Genomic DNA, 14,461 nt, shown 5'->3' on the forward strand with positions numbered 1-14,461 from the left:
CCATGAAATCTGAGATGGGATCCATGTATAAGAACAAAGTGTGGACTTTGGTTGACTTGCCCGATGATCGACATGCCATAGAGAATAAATGGATCTTCAATAAGAAGATTGACGCTGACGGTAATGTTACTGTCTACAAAGCTTGACTTGTTGCAAAAGGTTTTCGACAAGTTCAAGGAGTTGACTACGATGAGACCTTCTCACCCGTAGTGATGCTTAAGTCTGTCCGAATCATGTTAGCAATTGCCGCATTTTATGATTACGAAATTTGGTAAATGGATGTCAAAACTGCATTCCTTAATGGATATCTTAAATAAGAGTTGTATATGATGCAACCCGAAGGTTTTGTCGATCCAAAAGGTGCTAACAAAGTGTGTAAGCTCCAACGATCCATTTATGGACTGGTGCAAGCCTCTCGGAGTTGGAATATACGCTTTGATAGTGTGATCAAAGCATATGGTTTTATACAGACTTTTGGAGAAGCATGTATTTACAAGAAAGTGAGTGGGAGCTCTATAGCATTTCTGATATGATATGTGGATGACATATTGCTGATCGAAAATGGTACTGAATTTCTGAATAGCAAAAAAGGATACTTGAATAAGAATTTTTCAATGAAAGACCTGAAGCTTTCTTATACATTGGGCATAAAGATCTATAGAGATAGATCAAGACGCTTAATTGGACTTTCACAAAGCACATACGTTGATAAAGTTTTGAAGAAGTTCAAAATGGATCAAGCAAAGAAAGGGTTCTTGCCTGTGTTACAAGGTGTGAAGTTGAGTCTGACTCAATGCCCGACCACTGCAGAAGATAGAGAGAATATGAAAGTCATTCCCTATGCTTCAGCCATAGGTTCTATCATGTATTTAATGCTGTGTACCAGACCTGTGCCTTACTATTAGTTTGGCAAGGAGGTACCAAAGTAATCCAGGAGTGGATCACTGTACAACGGTCAAGAACATCCTGAAATACCTAAAAGGACTAAGGATATGTTTCTTATTTATGGAGGTGACAAAGAGCTCGTCATAAATGGCTACGTCGATGCAAGCTTTGACACTGATCCGGATGACTCTAAGTCACAAACCAGATACATATTTTTATTAAATGGTGGACCTATCAGTTGGTGCAGTTCCAAGCAGAGCGTTGTGGCGAGATCTACATGTGAAGCGGAGTACATAGCTCCTTCGGAAGTAGCAAATGAAGGAGTCTGGATGAAGGAGTTCATATCCGATCTAGGTGTCATACCTAGTGCATCGGGTCCAATGAAAATCTTTTGTGACAATACTGGTGCAATTTCCTTGGCAAAGGAATCCATATTTCACAAGAGAACCAAGCACATCAAGAGAGGCTTCAATTCCATCTGCGACCAAGTCAAGGAGGGAGACATAGAGATTTTCAAGATACATACGGATCTGAATGTTGCAGACCCATTGACCAAGCCTCTCTCACGAGCAAAATGATCAGCACCAAGACTACATGGGTGTTAGAATCATCATAATGTAATCTAGATTATTGACTCTAGTGCAAGTGGGAGATTGAAGGAAATATTCCCTAGAGACAATAATAAAGTTGTTATTTATATTTCCTTATATCATGACAAATGTTTATTATTCATGCTAGAATTGTACCGACCGTGAACTTAGTACATATGTGAATACATAGACAAACAAAGTGTCACTAGTATGCCTCTACTTGACTAGCTCGTTAATCAAAGATGGTTAAGTTTCCTAGCCATGGACAAAGAGTTGTCATTTGATAAACGGGGTCACATCATTAGAGAATGATGTGATTGACTTGACCCATACGTTAGCTTAGCACGATGATCGTTTAATTTACTGCTATTGCTTTCTCCATAACTTATACATGTTCCTATGACTATGAGATTATGCAACTCCCGAATACTGGAGGAACACTTAGTGTGCTATCAAACGTCACAACGTAACTGGGTGACTATAAAGATGCTCTACAGGTGTCTCCGATGGTGTTTGTTGAGTTGGCATAGATCGAGATTAGGATTTTTCACTCTGTGTATCGGAGAGGTATCTCTGGGCCCTCTCGGTAATGCACATCACCATAAGCCTTGCAAGCAATATGACTAATGAGTTAGTTATGGGATGTTGCATTACGAAACGAGTAAAGAGACTTGTCGGTAATGAGATTGAACTAGGTATTGAGATACCAACGATCGAATCTCGGGCAAGTAACATACCGATGACAAAGGGAACAACGTATATTGTTATGCGGTTTGACCGATAAAGATCTTCGTAGAATATGTAGGAACCAATATGAGCATCCAGGTTCCGCTATTGGTTATTGACCGAAGATGAGTCTCGGTCATGTCTACATAGTTCTCGAACCCGTAGGGTCCGCACGCTTAACGTTCAGTGACGATCGGTATTATGAGTTTATGTGTTTTGATGTACCAAAGGTTGTTCGGAGTCTCGGATGTGATCACGGGCATGACGAGGAGTCTTGAAATGGTCGATACATAAAGATCGATATATTGGAAGCCTATGTTTGGACATTGGAATGGTTCCGGGTGAGTTCGGGAATATACCGGAGTACCGGGAGGTTACCGGAACCCCCCGGGAAGTACATGGGCCTTATTGGGCCATAGTGGGAGAGAGGAGAAGGGAGCCTAGGAGGGGGCGCTCCCCCAAGCCCAATCCGAATTGGGGGGGGGGGGCAGCCCCCCTTCCCCCCTCTTCCCCCTTCCTTCCTCTCCTAATCTAACTAGGGAAGGGGGGGGGGAATCCTACTCTCGGTGGGAGTAGGACTCCCTTGGGCGCGCCATAGAGGGCCAGCCCCCCCTCCACTCCTTTATATACGGGTAGGGGGCATCCCATGGACACACAAGTTGACAATTGTCTTAGCCGTGTGCGGTGCCCCCCTCCACCATAATCCACCTCGGTCATATCGTTGCAGTGCTTAGGCGAAGCCTTGTTCCGGTAGCTTCATCATCATCGTCATCACGCCGTCGTGCTGACGAAACTCTCCCTCGACACTCAACTGGATCTAGAGTTCGCAGGACGTCTCCGAGCTGAACGTGTGCAGATCGCGGAGGTTCCATACCTTCAGTGCTAGGATCGGTCGGATCGTGAAGACGTTTGACTACATCAACTGTGTTGTCATAACACTTCCGCTTATGGTCTACGAGGGTACGTGGACAACACTCTTCCCCTCTCATTGCTATGCATCACCATGATAGATCTTGCGTGTGTGTAGGATTTTTTTTTGAAATTACTGTGTTCCCCAACAGTGTCCACATCACATTATCTTTAAACAGTGTAAAATCAGCTACGACACTGCTCACTTTCTCATTACCTTTGTTGCTAGCATCCATTTGAACATTGTCATTATTGGATGTGAAGGTGGCCCAATAGTTGCCCAAAAAAGTGCAGAGGTATTAACATATTCTTACCCCTTCCCAAAAATTAAATCATTTCTCAAATTCCATGCTCACCAGAAAAGAAACAAGATTTACTCCCTCTGCTGCACGCTCAATTGAGCCAACAAAATCAACAACCAATCTGGTCCTGAGCACTTGAAAACATCTTCATCCGGAATATTGCATAACTCTCTCAATGTCAGTCGTAGAGCACGCGCTTTAGAACAAGTCACTAGAGCATGAAAAATGTCTTCGTCTTCTACACCACAAATAGAACATGTACCTGAATCAGTCTGATGATGTTTAACTCTATTCATCTGGACCGCCAAGCTATTAGTTGCAACTCGCCACGCAACAATCCTGATCGTCTGAGGGATATTAGCCTTCCAGATTAAATCCCAAATCCCCCTTTCCCCCTTTGGTTCGCTACTAGATTGGCCAAAGGTGTCCTCACTATCCTTCAATTTAAGCGCAAAATTATACACACTTTTAACAGAAAATATACCATTCTTCTCATGGTGCCACGCAATACAATCCCCATCCCTAGAGGCCTGAATATGAGTCTTAATAATTTCCTCCGCATCATATGGGTAGAAAAGATACTTAACCAAATTTTCGGCCCAACACTTATGTCCGCTCATGAATAAATCAGATACCCACTTCAACCTGGTACTATGCCTTCTAGCTGAAATTTTTAGGCTATGCCTGTTGGAGATATGCCCTAGAGGCAATCATGTATGATGATATTTCCTATGTGTTTATGAATAAAGATAGTCTGTGGAAATTATCAATGATGTGTATCAGCAAGTACGTGACTTGTTTATGGGACTATGCATTGTATGATGACTGTCCTAAAAGGTCCCTAGTCGAAAGGGCTGTATGGACGCGCAGCCAACTAGACTAGCATATGACACGGTCAATGGCTTGGTCTCACTAGCCATGGAGCATTGGATGCTAATCGGATAATATGGACTTGGAAGGATCTGGTCGGATTCGACGTAGTTGGATCCGAGTCGAGATAAGGTCCGAGTCGGACAGACCCAACTATGAGACGCAGCGATATGTCATCTATGAGTCTCTAGTACAACATATGTTCTGTGTCCTAAGACCTGAGCTGACGCATGTACTCGGGATGGTGACAGACTTGCTTTGGGCCGACCAAACGCTACTCCGTAACTGGGTAGTTATAAAGGTAGGTTTCGGGTTTGTCCAGAACCATGTTGCGAGACATGGTCGAGCAAGATGGGATTTGCCCCTCCGATCAGGAGAGATATACTCTAGGCCCCTCGTGTGATCCGACCAAGATAAGCATGGCCATGCGACAAGGATTATGAGATAATACGGTTTGTGGTCGGCATCACTGAAATGAGAAAGAGGTCGGGCTAGCACAAGGATGACAGACTCGCCTTGAGCCCGAAAAAATATATCGTGTGGGAAAAGGAATGGAAGTATGATGTATAGGTTCGCCTAACCAGCTTCATAGTCTGTTTGGTGTTCAACATGCCTTGCTAGAGGCCGCTACCAACTGTGCAGTTCGGAGGTGATCTGAACTGCGACCAAGCCGGCTTGAACCTAAGGGGTCACGCGCTTAAGGGAAGAAACCTACGAGGTCAGATTCGAGGACACTGGTCGGATGTGATCCGAGCTGTATTCGGATTGTGGACGAGTAGATTATGGGCTTTAGGGTCTGTGCGAGGCCCAAGTGTTGATCCCGTGACGGACACCTATATAAAGTGGAGGTGCCGCACACTCACGCGATTGATCGCTTCGGCGCTGTCACTAAGGTTTGCATGTGTTGCGAATAGACACCTCCACTCGCCACCGGTTGTGTGATCGGACCTAGCAGTCCGCCGCACAACATTCCTCCTGCACGTGCAGATACCGTTAGAGGCGGTGCAGTTGCGCCGCTCCGGCGAATCTGTATGTGGGAACGGACTACCGGTTGTATGAGGGAGATCGGACGAGGAGGAGACAATCCACGCGGACGCGCTGCCCCAACTCTTCTTTCGCTGCACGGCACTGCGTGTCTAGTGGTAACGAACTGTGATCCATCTCCCGTAGCATGTTCTTGGTAGTTCTGCGCGTAGGGAAATTTTAATTTGCAGTTGACGCACCCTACCATAGAACCCAACAGTGCCTCCTAGGTATCCAATTATCTCTCCAAATATTAATACTCGATCCATCACAGACCCGCCAGATGATCCCCTTCTTTAGGAGTTCCAGACCATGAGCAATACCTTGCCAAGTCACCGAAGTAGCATGCGGAAACACCGTATCCAGAATATGTCCTTGAGGACAATACTTTGCCTTCATCAACTTCGCACACAACGAGTCAGGATAAACCACCAGCCGCCACGCTTGTTTGGCCAAAAGCGCTTGATTAAAAAGTCCGAGATCACGAAATCCCATGCCACCCTTACCTTTAGGTCTAGTTTGTTTGTCCCACGCCAACTGATGCATTTTTCTTCTATCTTCTTCATCTCCCCATAAAAAAATCCTTATAATCTGGGAAAACTCCTCACAAAGAGAAACCGAAAATTTGAAAATCCCCATAGCGTACACTGGTAGGGCTTGAATTACTGTTTTGATCAAATCTTCCTTGACTCCTAAAGATGCATATTTTTCAATCCAGTCGGAAAGCCTTTAAAAAAAATTGTCTTTAGTATACTGAAACTTACCAGCCTTCATTCTACCCTCTGGGACCGGTAATCCAAGATATCTATCCTCAAACCCCTCCACAGTAATATTTAAGATAACCATAATAGTCACTTGTTTCTCCAAGCTGCACTTTTTCCCAAACATGATGGAACACTTCTCAGGGCTCAATAACTGTCCAGTTCCCTTCTCATATATCCTTAGAATATTTTTAATTGCCAAAGCTTGATCGAGAGATCCCTTGAAAAATAACAGACTATCATCTGCAAATAATAAGTGAGAAATGCCAGTCTATTGGATATGACCAACTAGCATATTTAAGTTACATTTACAATAAGCAAAGAACCTTCCTGTGCTTGAAACAAATTTCACACCTGTATAACAATCTAACCTTAAAATCAGTTCTTTGGAACAAATGGTATGAAAATACAACACCAGTAAGAGACAAGAGGATGTGCTGATGGGTTGCAACCCTGGTAGGAAGTTGTTTGGACGACGAAGCATCGACGGTGCATCATGACCCAACATGGCTGCTTCCGGTATCTCCACAACAATATCCTCATTCGTGCCAACAAGAATTTGGTTATATCACTACTAAGGAAAAGCCTAGCAGCAGCGCGGGTTTTAGGACTATCAGTAGCGCGGGCAGGAGCGCTACTGGTACGGCGCCACAACTAAAGGTTAGCAGTAGCGTTGGTTAACCCACGCTACTGCTACACCGACTTAGTAGTAGCGCTTTCTCGACGCGACGCTACTGGTAATTATTAGTAGCGCTTCTCCCAGCCCGCGCTACTACTATTATTCCGTATTTTATTTCTTTTTCTATTTCATGTTGCATTCATACACCTCTATACAAGTTTTCATACAACAGCAATTTAGAGATTGTTTTTACATCATAATGAGTTATTACATCATTGGGTGAAAGAACCGTGGACTAGTTTCAAGTGGATGGACATCCACTTGAAACTAATCTACGGTTCTTTCACGCGGTGATATAATAAATATCATCATCATCATCATATCATTAAAAACTTATCATCATAATACATCATTGTCATATAACACCTCCTCATGATCATCGTTTTGATCGATGAGACATCACATAGCAAGTTGGTCACTAGTCATAATCACAACTGATGAAGACATGTACCTAGGGTAGGGACACGGACCTGACCAAAGAGTCCTACCCTAGGACACCCCTAGGAGAAGTCACCTTTCAATCGACTTGAAGGTATCCCACTCGACGGGTTCAAGACACTCGACCAAGAAGCTATCACTCGACCATGAAGCCAACCACTCGACTGCCAGGAGACCTAAAGTCACTCCACAGGCAAAAGGTCGGCTGTTAAGTAATCTTTATGATCATTATAGCACTTTATTAGGGACGTTACCAGAAACGCCCAACCTTAAATGTACCTTAAACCCTGCATTACTGAGGGCAGGAGGGGTCCGGCGAACTCTATATAAGCCACCCCCTCCTCAGTATGAGGGGTTCGCACCCCTGTAATCTATACACGCATAATCCAGTCGACCGCCTCCGGGCTCCGAGACGTAGGGCTATTACTTCCTCCGAGAAGGGCCTGAACTCGTAAACGTCGCGTGTAACAACTTCCCAATAGCTAGGATCTCGCCTCTCCATACTCACCCCCCTACATCACTGTCAGAGTTAGAACCACGACAGTTGGCGCCCACCGTGGGGCCGGAATCTTAGCGCTTAGTTGGAGAAGTTGTGATTTTTCTCGATCCCTTTGATCATGTTTTCTTGCGGAGTTTTGGTGGAGGACCGCGAGATCCGTCTCGGCGCGCTCACCTTCATCGTCGACGACTCCGCCTGGCTTCAGGAGGCACCGCTCGACATCGACGCGCTCCCCGCCCGCGGTGCGACACATTTCCGCGCATGCGTTCGTGGTGTCCTCCTGCGGCAACCGTCGACCCAATATGGGTCGGCCCCCGTATCATCTCCCCGCCCTGTCTCCCACCAGCGCAAGCGCTCCGGTCGGTCAAGACTTCAGCGGTGGGTGAGGCACGCCGCGGCCCGCCAATCGGCAGCCCCGCAAATCGCGGCCATTGAGCCCGTCGAATCCCTCTACGGCCTGTTCGACCTGTCGACTGGCTCCGTGGAGACCGCATCCGAGTGCGACAGCAGCGATCCAGCGGCTGAGGTTCTGGCGGTCGATGGAACACACAGTCCCCCTGGTTTCCCTCGCACTGATGGAGGCGCGGGTGGGGGCGATCCGTCGCATCCCCACGACGAGTATCTCCCCGAACCTCTCACGTCATTGCAGCGAGAGGAGCTTCGCCGCCGGAACATGGACGCGCTCCGCACTCCTATCATCGGAGAGACCCCCGAGGCCCGGGCCTTGGAGGACGCGCGTTTGGCCAACTTGGCCGAGCACACTCGACTGGAGAATCTCCAGCGAGCACTCGACGAGCAAGCGCGTCAGCGGGCTCCCGAGTCTAGTCGACGCCAGCTCTTCCTGCCGACGCAGGTATATCAAACCCCAGTTCAGAATCTGGCCGCCGCGGCCCGTATAGCAGAATCGATTCGGCCCTCCCAGTCGGAGGCTGGCAGGGGCTTGTTACAGATCAGAGCATTGCTCCGGGCGGCGGGAGACCAGAACTCCGCTGTCTCTCAGTCGCGGAATAGGATCCACAGTCGGTCTGTCGCAACAGATACAGTCGAGTCAGCTCACAGCCCGAGATCGCCCCCGAGGCGTGAGGGACGCGGTGGCCAGCATGATCAGTACAGGAGGAATGAGCAGTATGATCACCGATTCGACCGTGATGATCGACGTCGAGTGCCAACCCCTCCCCCGAGGAGTGGGTCATATGCGCCTCGACGGCAAGATGACAGACGCGCTCATAGTGTTGGGCAGAGGATTCCGGTCGACCCCAGAGACCCAGGCTTTGATGCGAGATCCATCCTCGTTCAAGGTTTGGTTGACAGGAACAGAGCTCATCGAGAAGGCCACAACAGAGATGCGCCTGCCAGCAGCAGAGTACGTGCTTCAGGGCCAGAGTGTTTCAGTCGAGCCATCAGAGCCGCAGTGATACCTCCCAATTTCAGGTTGGCGACTGGAATCAGCAAGTTCACCGGTGAATCTAAGCCTGACACCTGGCTCGAAGATTACCGAGTGGCTGTACAGATTGGCGGTGGCAATGACGAGGTGGCCATGAAGCATTTGCCTCTCATGTTAGAGGGCTCGGCCAGAGCATGGCTAAATCAGTTAGCACCCAGCAGCATTTACACTTGGGAGGACCTCTCCCGAGTGTTTATCACAACCTTTGAAGGAACATGCAAGCGACCTGCAGGCCTAACCGAGCTGCGGTCTTGCGTGCAGAAGCCGAATGAAACTCTGAGGGAATACATCCAAAGGTGGATCACGCTGCATCACTCGGTTGAGAACGTGCCAGACCATCAAGCGGTTTGTGCCTTCAAGGAAGGTGTTAAATACAAAGAGTTGAATCTGAAGTTCGGTCGGACTGGAGAGATGTCTCTGAATCGGATGATGGAGATTGCCACCAAGTATGCTAACGGAGAAGACGAAGATCGACTCCGGAGTGGCAAGTAGAAAACAATCGCCCAGGAAACTAGAGGCAATTCAGGTCGGAAGCAGAAGTGGAAGGCCGAGCCAGCCGCCCCTGGAGAGGCCCTGGCCATAACCCAGGGAAACTTCAAGGGAAAACCCAAGGGCACCTGGAAGCCCAAAAAAGTCAAGGATCAAGACAGAAATGATGTTTTGGATCTGCCATGTCACATCCACACCAAGAAGGATGAAGAGGGTAATTTTATTTACCCAAAGCATACCACTCGACAGTGCCGGCTCCTGATCCAGCAGTTCCAAGGAAAACAGTCCAAGGATAAGGAAAAAGAGTCGGACAGAGTCGAGGACAAGGAAGACAGTGACGATGGATACCCCCAAGTCAATTCCACCCTGATGATTTTTGCCGATGTCGAAAGCAAAAGTCGACTGAAAGTCATTAACCGAGAGGTGAACATGGTTGCCCCGGCAACACCCAGTTACCTGAAGTGGTCCCAGACTGCCATCACATTCGACCAGTCTGATCACCTGACGCACATTGCCACCCCTGGGAGGCAAGCTTTGGTGGTCGACCCAATTGTTGAAGGCACCCGACTGACTAAAGTCCTGATGGATGGAGGCAGTGGCCTGAACATATTGTATGCTGAAACATTGAAAGGAATGGGCATTCCGATGTCCAGACTCAGCACCAGTAACATGAGTTTCCATGGAGTCATTCCTGGGAAGAAAGCCCAATCACTCGGCCAGATTGCTCTTGATGTGGTTTTCGGTGATTCAAAGAATTACCGCAAGGAAAAGTTGACATTCGAGGTCGTGGACTTCCAAAGTGCTTATCATGCCATTTTGGGCAGGCCAGCTTACACACGCTTCATGGCCCGACCATGTTACATGTACCTCAAACTGAAGATGCCTGGCCCCAAAGGTGTGATCACTGTCACAGGCAATCGGAAGAAGGCGGAAGAGTGCTTTCAGAAGGGCTCAAAGATTGCAGATGCTCAGATGGCAGTGGTCGAGCTGCAAGAGTACCAAAAGACTGCCGACCCAAGCGAGTTGCTGCGAGCCAAGAAGCCTGCTTCAGAATCAGCTTTTCAGTCGTCCGGTGAAACAAAAACAGTCGACATTCACCCGACCGACCCCGACGCTGCCCCGACTCACATCTCAACGACGCTTGACTCCAAATAGGAAGAAGCGCTCATCCAGCTCCTCCGTGAGAACTGGGACATCTTCGCATGGAAACCCTCCGACATGCCTGGAGTTCCCAGGGGGCTGGCTGAGCACCGTCTACGGGTCGACCCAAAATTCAAGCCTGTGAAGGAACATCTTCGACGGTCCGCCGTCCAGAAGAAGCAAGCCATTGGCGAGGAGGTGGCTCGGCTCTTAGCAGCAGGGTTCATCCGAGAAATTTACCACTCTGAGTGGCTCGCCAATGTCATCATGGTCCCCAAGAAGGACAAGTCACTTCGCATGTGCATTGATTTCAAACATATCAATCGGGCCTGCCCGAAAGATCATTTTCCTCTCCCTCGCATCGACCAAATAGTCGACTCGACTGCGGGGTGCGAGAAATTGTCTTTTCTAGATGCTTATTCCGGGTACCATCAGATCCGTCTGTATGGACCCGACGAAATCAAAACAGCTTTCATCACCCCATTCGGATGCTTCTGTTATGTCACTATGCTGTTCGGCCTCAAGAACGCCGGAGCCACGTTCATGAGAATGATTCAGAAGTGTTTACTCACTCAAATTAGTCGGAATGTGGAGGCATACATGGACGATATTGTGGTCAAGTCACGCAAAGGTTCCGACCTGCGAGCTGACCTTGCCGAAACTTTTGCCAACCTCAGGAGGTATGATATCAAGCTCAATCCATCAAAATGCACATTCAGAGTTCCAGGCGGAAAGTTACTCGGTTTTCTCGTTTCCGAACGAGGGATCGACGCCAATCCTGAGAAAATTGGCACCATACTCCGGATGAAGCGTCCTGTACGCGTGCACGATGTCCAAAAGCTTACAGGCTGCTTGGCCGCTTTGAGTCGATTCATTTCTCGCCTCGGTGAAAAGGCGTTGCCTCTCTACCGACTGATGAAGAAGTCTGACAAGTTCGAGTGGACTCCAGAAGCTGACGCAGCGTTTGCAGAACTCAAAGCTCTGCTCTCCACCCAGCCGGTGCTTGCTGCCCCAATCAGCAAAGAGCCTCTGCTGCTGTACATTGCGGCCACGGGACAAGTTGTCAGTACAATACTCACGGTCGAGCGGGAAGAAGAAGGAAAGGCCTTCAGAGTTCAGCGCCCAGTCTATTATCTGTCTGAAGTTTTGACCCCTTCAAAACAAAGATACCCTCACTACCAGAAGCTTGTATATGGGATTTACATGACCACGAAGAAGGTTGCACATTACTTCTCTGACCACTCCATTACAGTCGTCAGCGACGCCCCACTGTCAGAGATACTGCATAACAGAGATGCAACTGGTCGAGTGGCCAAGTGGGCGATTGAACTCCTTCCCTTAGATATCAGGTTTGAAGCAAAGAAGGCTATTAAGTCCCAAGCAATCGCAGATTTCGTCGCCGAGTGGATTGAACAGCAGCTTCCGACTCAAGTTCACTCGGAGCACTGGACCATGTTCTTCGATGGATCTAAGATGCTGAATGGTTCCGGTGCTGGGGTAGTTCTAGTCTCCCCCCGAGGAGAAAAGCTCAGATACGTCCTCCAGATTCACTTCGATTCCTCCAACAATGAAGCAGAGTATGAAGCACTTCTGTATGGGTTGTGCATGGCCATTTCACTTGGCGTCCGTCGCCTCATGGTCTACGGCGACTCAGATTTGGTGGTTAATCAGGTGATGAAGGAGTGGGACGTCAGAAGCCCGGCTATGACCGGTTATTGCAACGCAGTGAGAAAGCTAGAAAAGAAATTCGAGGGGTTAGAGCTTCATCACATCCCCCGACTCAAAAATCAAGCAGTCGATGATCTGGCAAAGATAGGCTCCAAGAGAGAAGCCATTCCCAGCAATGTGTTTTTGGAGCACATCCGCTCGCCGTCAGTCCAGGAGGATCCTTTCACAGAAGAAGCCCCACAACCGAAAAGTGCCACAGATCCGACTGAAGTCGAAGTTCCTGCTGTGGTCGACCTGATCATGGAAGTCTTGGCCATCACTCCCGACTGGACGATACCATACATCGCGTATATCCTAAGGAAAGAGCTCCCAGAGGACGAGGAAGAGGCTCGACAGATCGTCCGCCAATCCAAGGCCTTCACAGTCATAAAGGGGCAGTTGTACAGAGAAAGCGCGACTGGAATCGGTCAGAAGTGCATAACTCCGGAAGAAGGTCAGATGATCCTTGATGAGATCCATTCGGGGACCTGCGGTCACCATGCGTCCTCCCGGACCATTGTGGCCAAAGCATACCGAGCGGGATTTTACTGGCCAAGAGCAAATGAGATGGCAAAAGAGATAGTTGACAAGTGTGAGGGGTGTCAGTTCTACTCCAACATGTCCCACAAACCCGCATCAGCCCTGAAGACCATTCCACTCGTCTGGCCCTTCGCTGTCTGGGGACTGGACATGGTCGGTCCTCTGAGAACAGGCAGGAGCGGTTTCACCCATGTGCTTGTGGCAGTCGACAAGTTTACCAAGTGGATTGAAGCTAAACCCATCAAGAACCTCGATGTTGGCACTGCTATTAGTTTCGTCAGAGGACTAACATTCAGATATGGAGTCCCTCACAGCATCATCACTAACAATGGGTCAAACTTCGATTCAGACCAGTTCAGAGCCTTTTGCGCCTCTCAAGGCACTCGTGTCGACTATGCGTCAGTCGCCCATCCCCAGTCGAATGGACAAGCTGAAAGAGCAAATGGTCTGACCCTCAAAGGACTAAAGCCTCGGCTAATGCGTGATCTCAAGCACGCAGCAGGTGCCTGGGTCGACGAGCTTCCGTCAGTTTTGTGGGGATTAAGGACCACCCCTAACCGGTCGACTGGAAGAACCCCATTCTTTCTTGTTTATGGAGCCGAAGCCGTTCTGCCAAGTGATCTCCTTCACAACGCTCCCCGAGTCGAGCTTTACACCGAAGATGAAGCAGAATAGGCTCGGCAAGATGCAGTAGACCTCCTGGAAGAAGAAAGAGAGATGGCCATGATCAGATCGACCATTTATCAGCAAGACTTGCGTCGATTCCATGCCCGACATGTGAAGAGTCGAGCCTTCCAAGAAGGAGATTTGGTCCTCCGAGTGGATCAATAGAAACCACACAAGCTTGCTCCTACTTGGGAAGGCCCCTTCATCATCACCAGAGTCCTCCACAATGGAGCGTATCACCTCTACAATGTTGATCGCCAGGTCGACGAGCCTCGAGCATGGAATGCGGAACTACTCCGCCCCTTTTACACTTGAGCTCTCCCTTGGACGAGATGTAATAAGAAAAATTCCTGCAGTTCGTTTTTATCAAAGGCAAGAGTGTTCCATTAATTGTTGTCACTTTTGTTTACATACGGAATCCCCCAGTGGGTGACTTAGCTGTGAATCCGTTTCGCCTAAGTTTGAAAAATCCTACCGAGTGGAGAGCAAACCTCCCACTCGGGGGCTTAGCTGCAGCCCAGTGCTCGCCTAAGTTTGAAAATATACTACCGAGTGGAGAGCGATCCTCCCACTCGGGGGCTTAGCTGCAGTCCAGCACTCGCCTAAGTTCTCTCGCCTAGAGACTTAGCTGCAGTCCGGCACTCGCCTAAGTTTGAAAAAATCCTACCGACTGGAGAGCGATCCTCCCACTCGGGGGCTTAGCTGCAGTCCAGCACTCGCCTAAGTTCTCTCGCCTAGAGACTTAGCTGCAGTCCGGCACTCGCCTAAGTTTGAAAAAATCCTACCGAGTGGA

Source organism: Triticum dicoccoides, chromosome 5A, assembly GCF_002162155.2.
Source record: "Triticum dicoccoides isolate Atlit2015 ecotype Zavitan chromosome 5A, WEW_v2.0, whole genome shotgun sequence".
NCBI lineage: Eukaryota > Viridiplantae > Streptophyta > Magnoliopsida > Poales > Poaceae > Triticum > Triticum dicoccoides.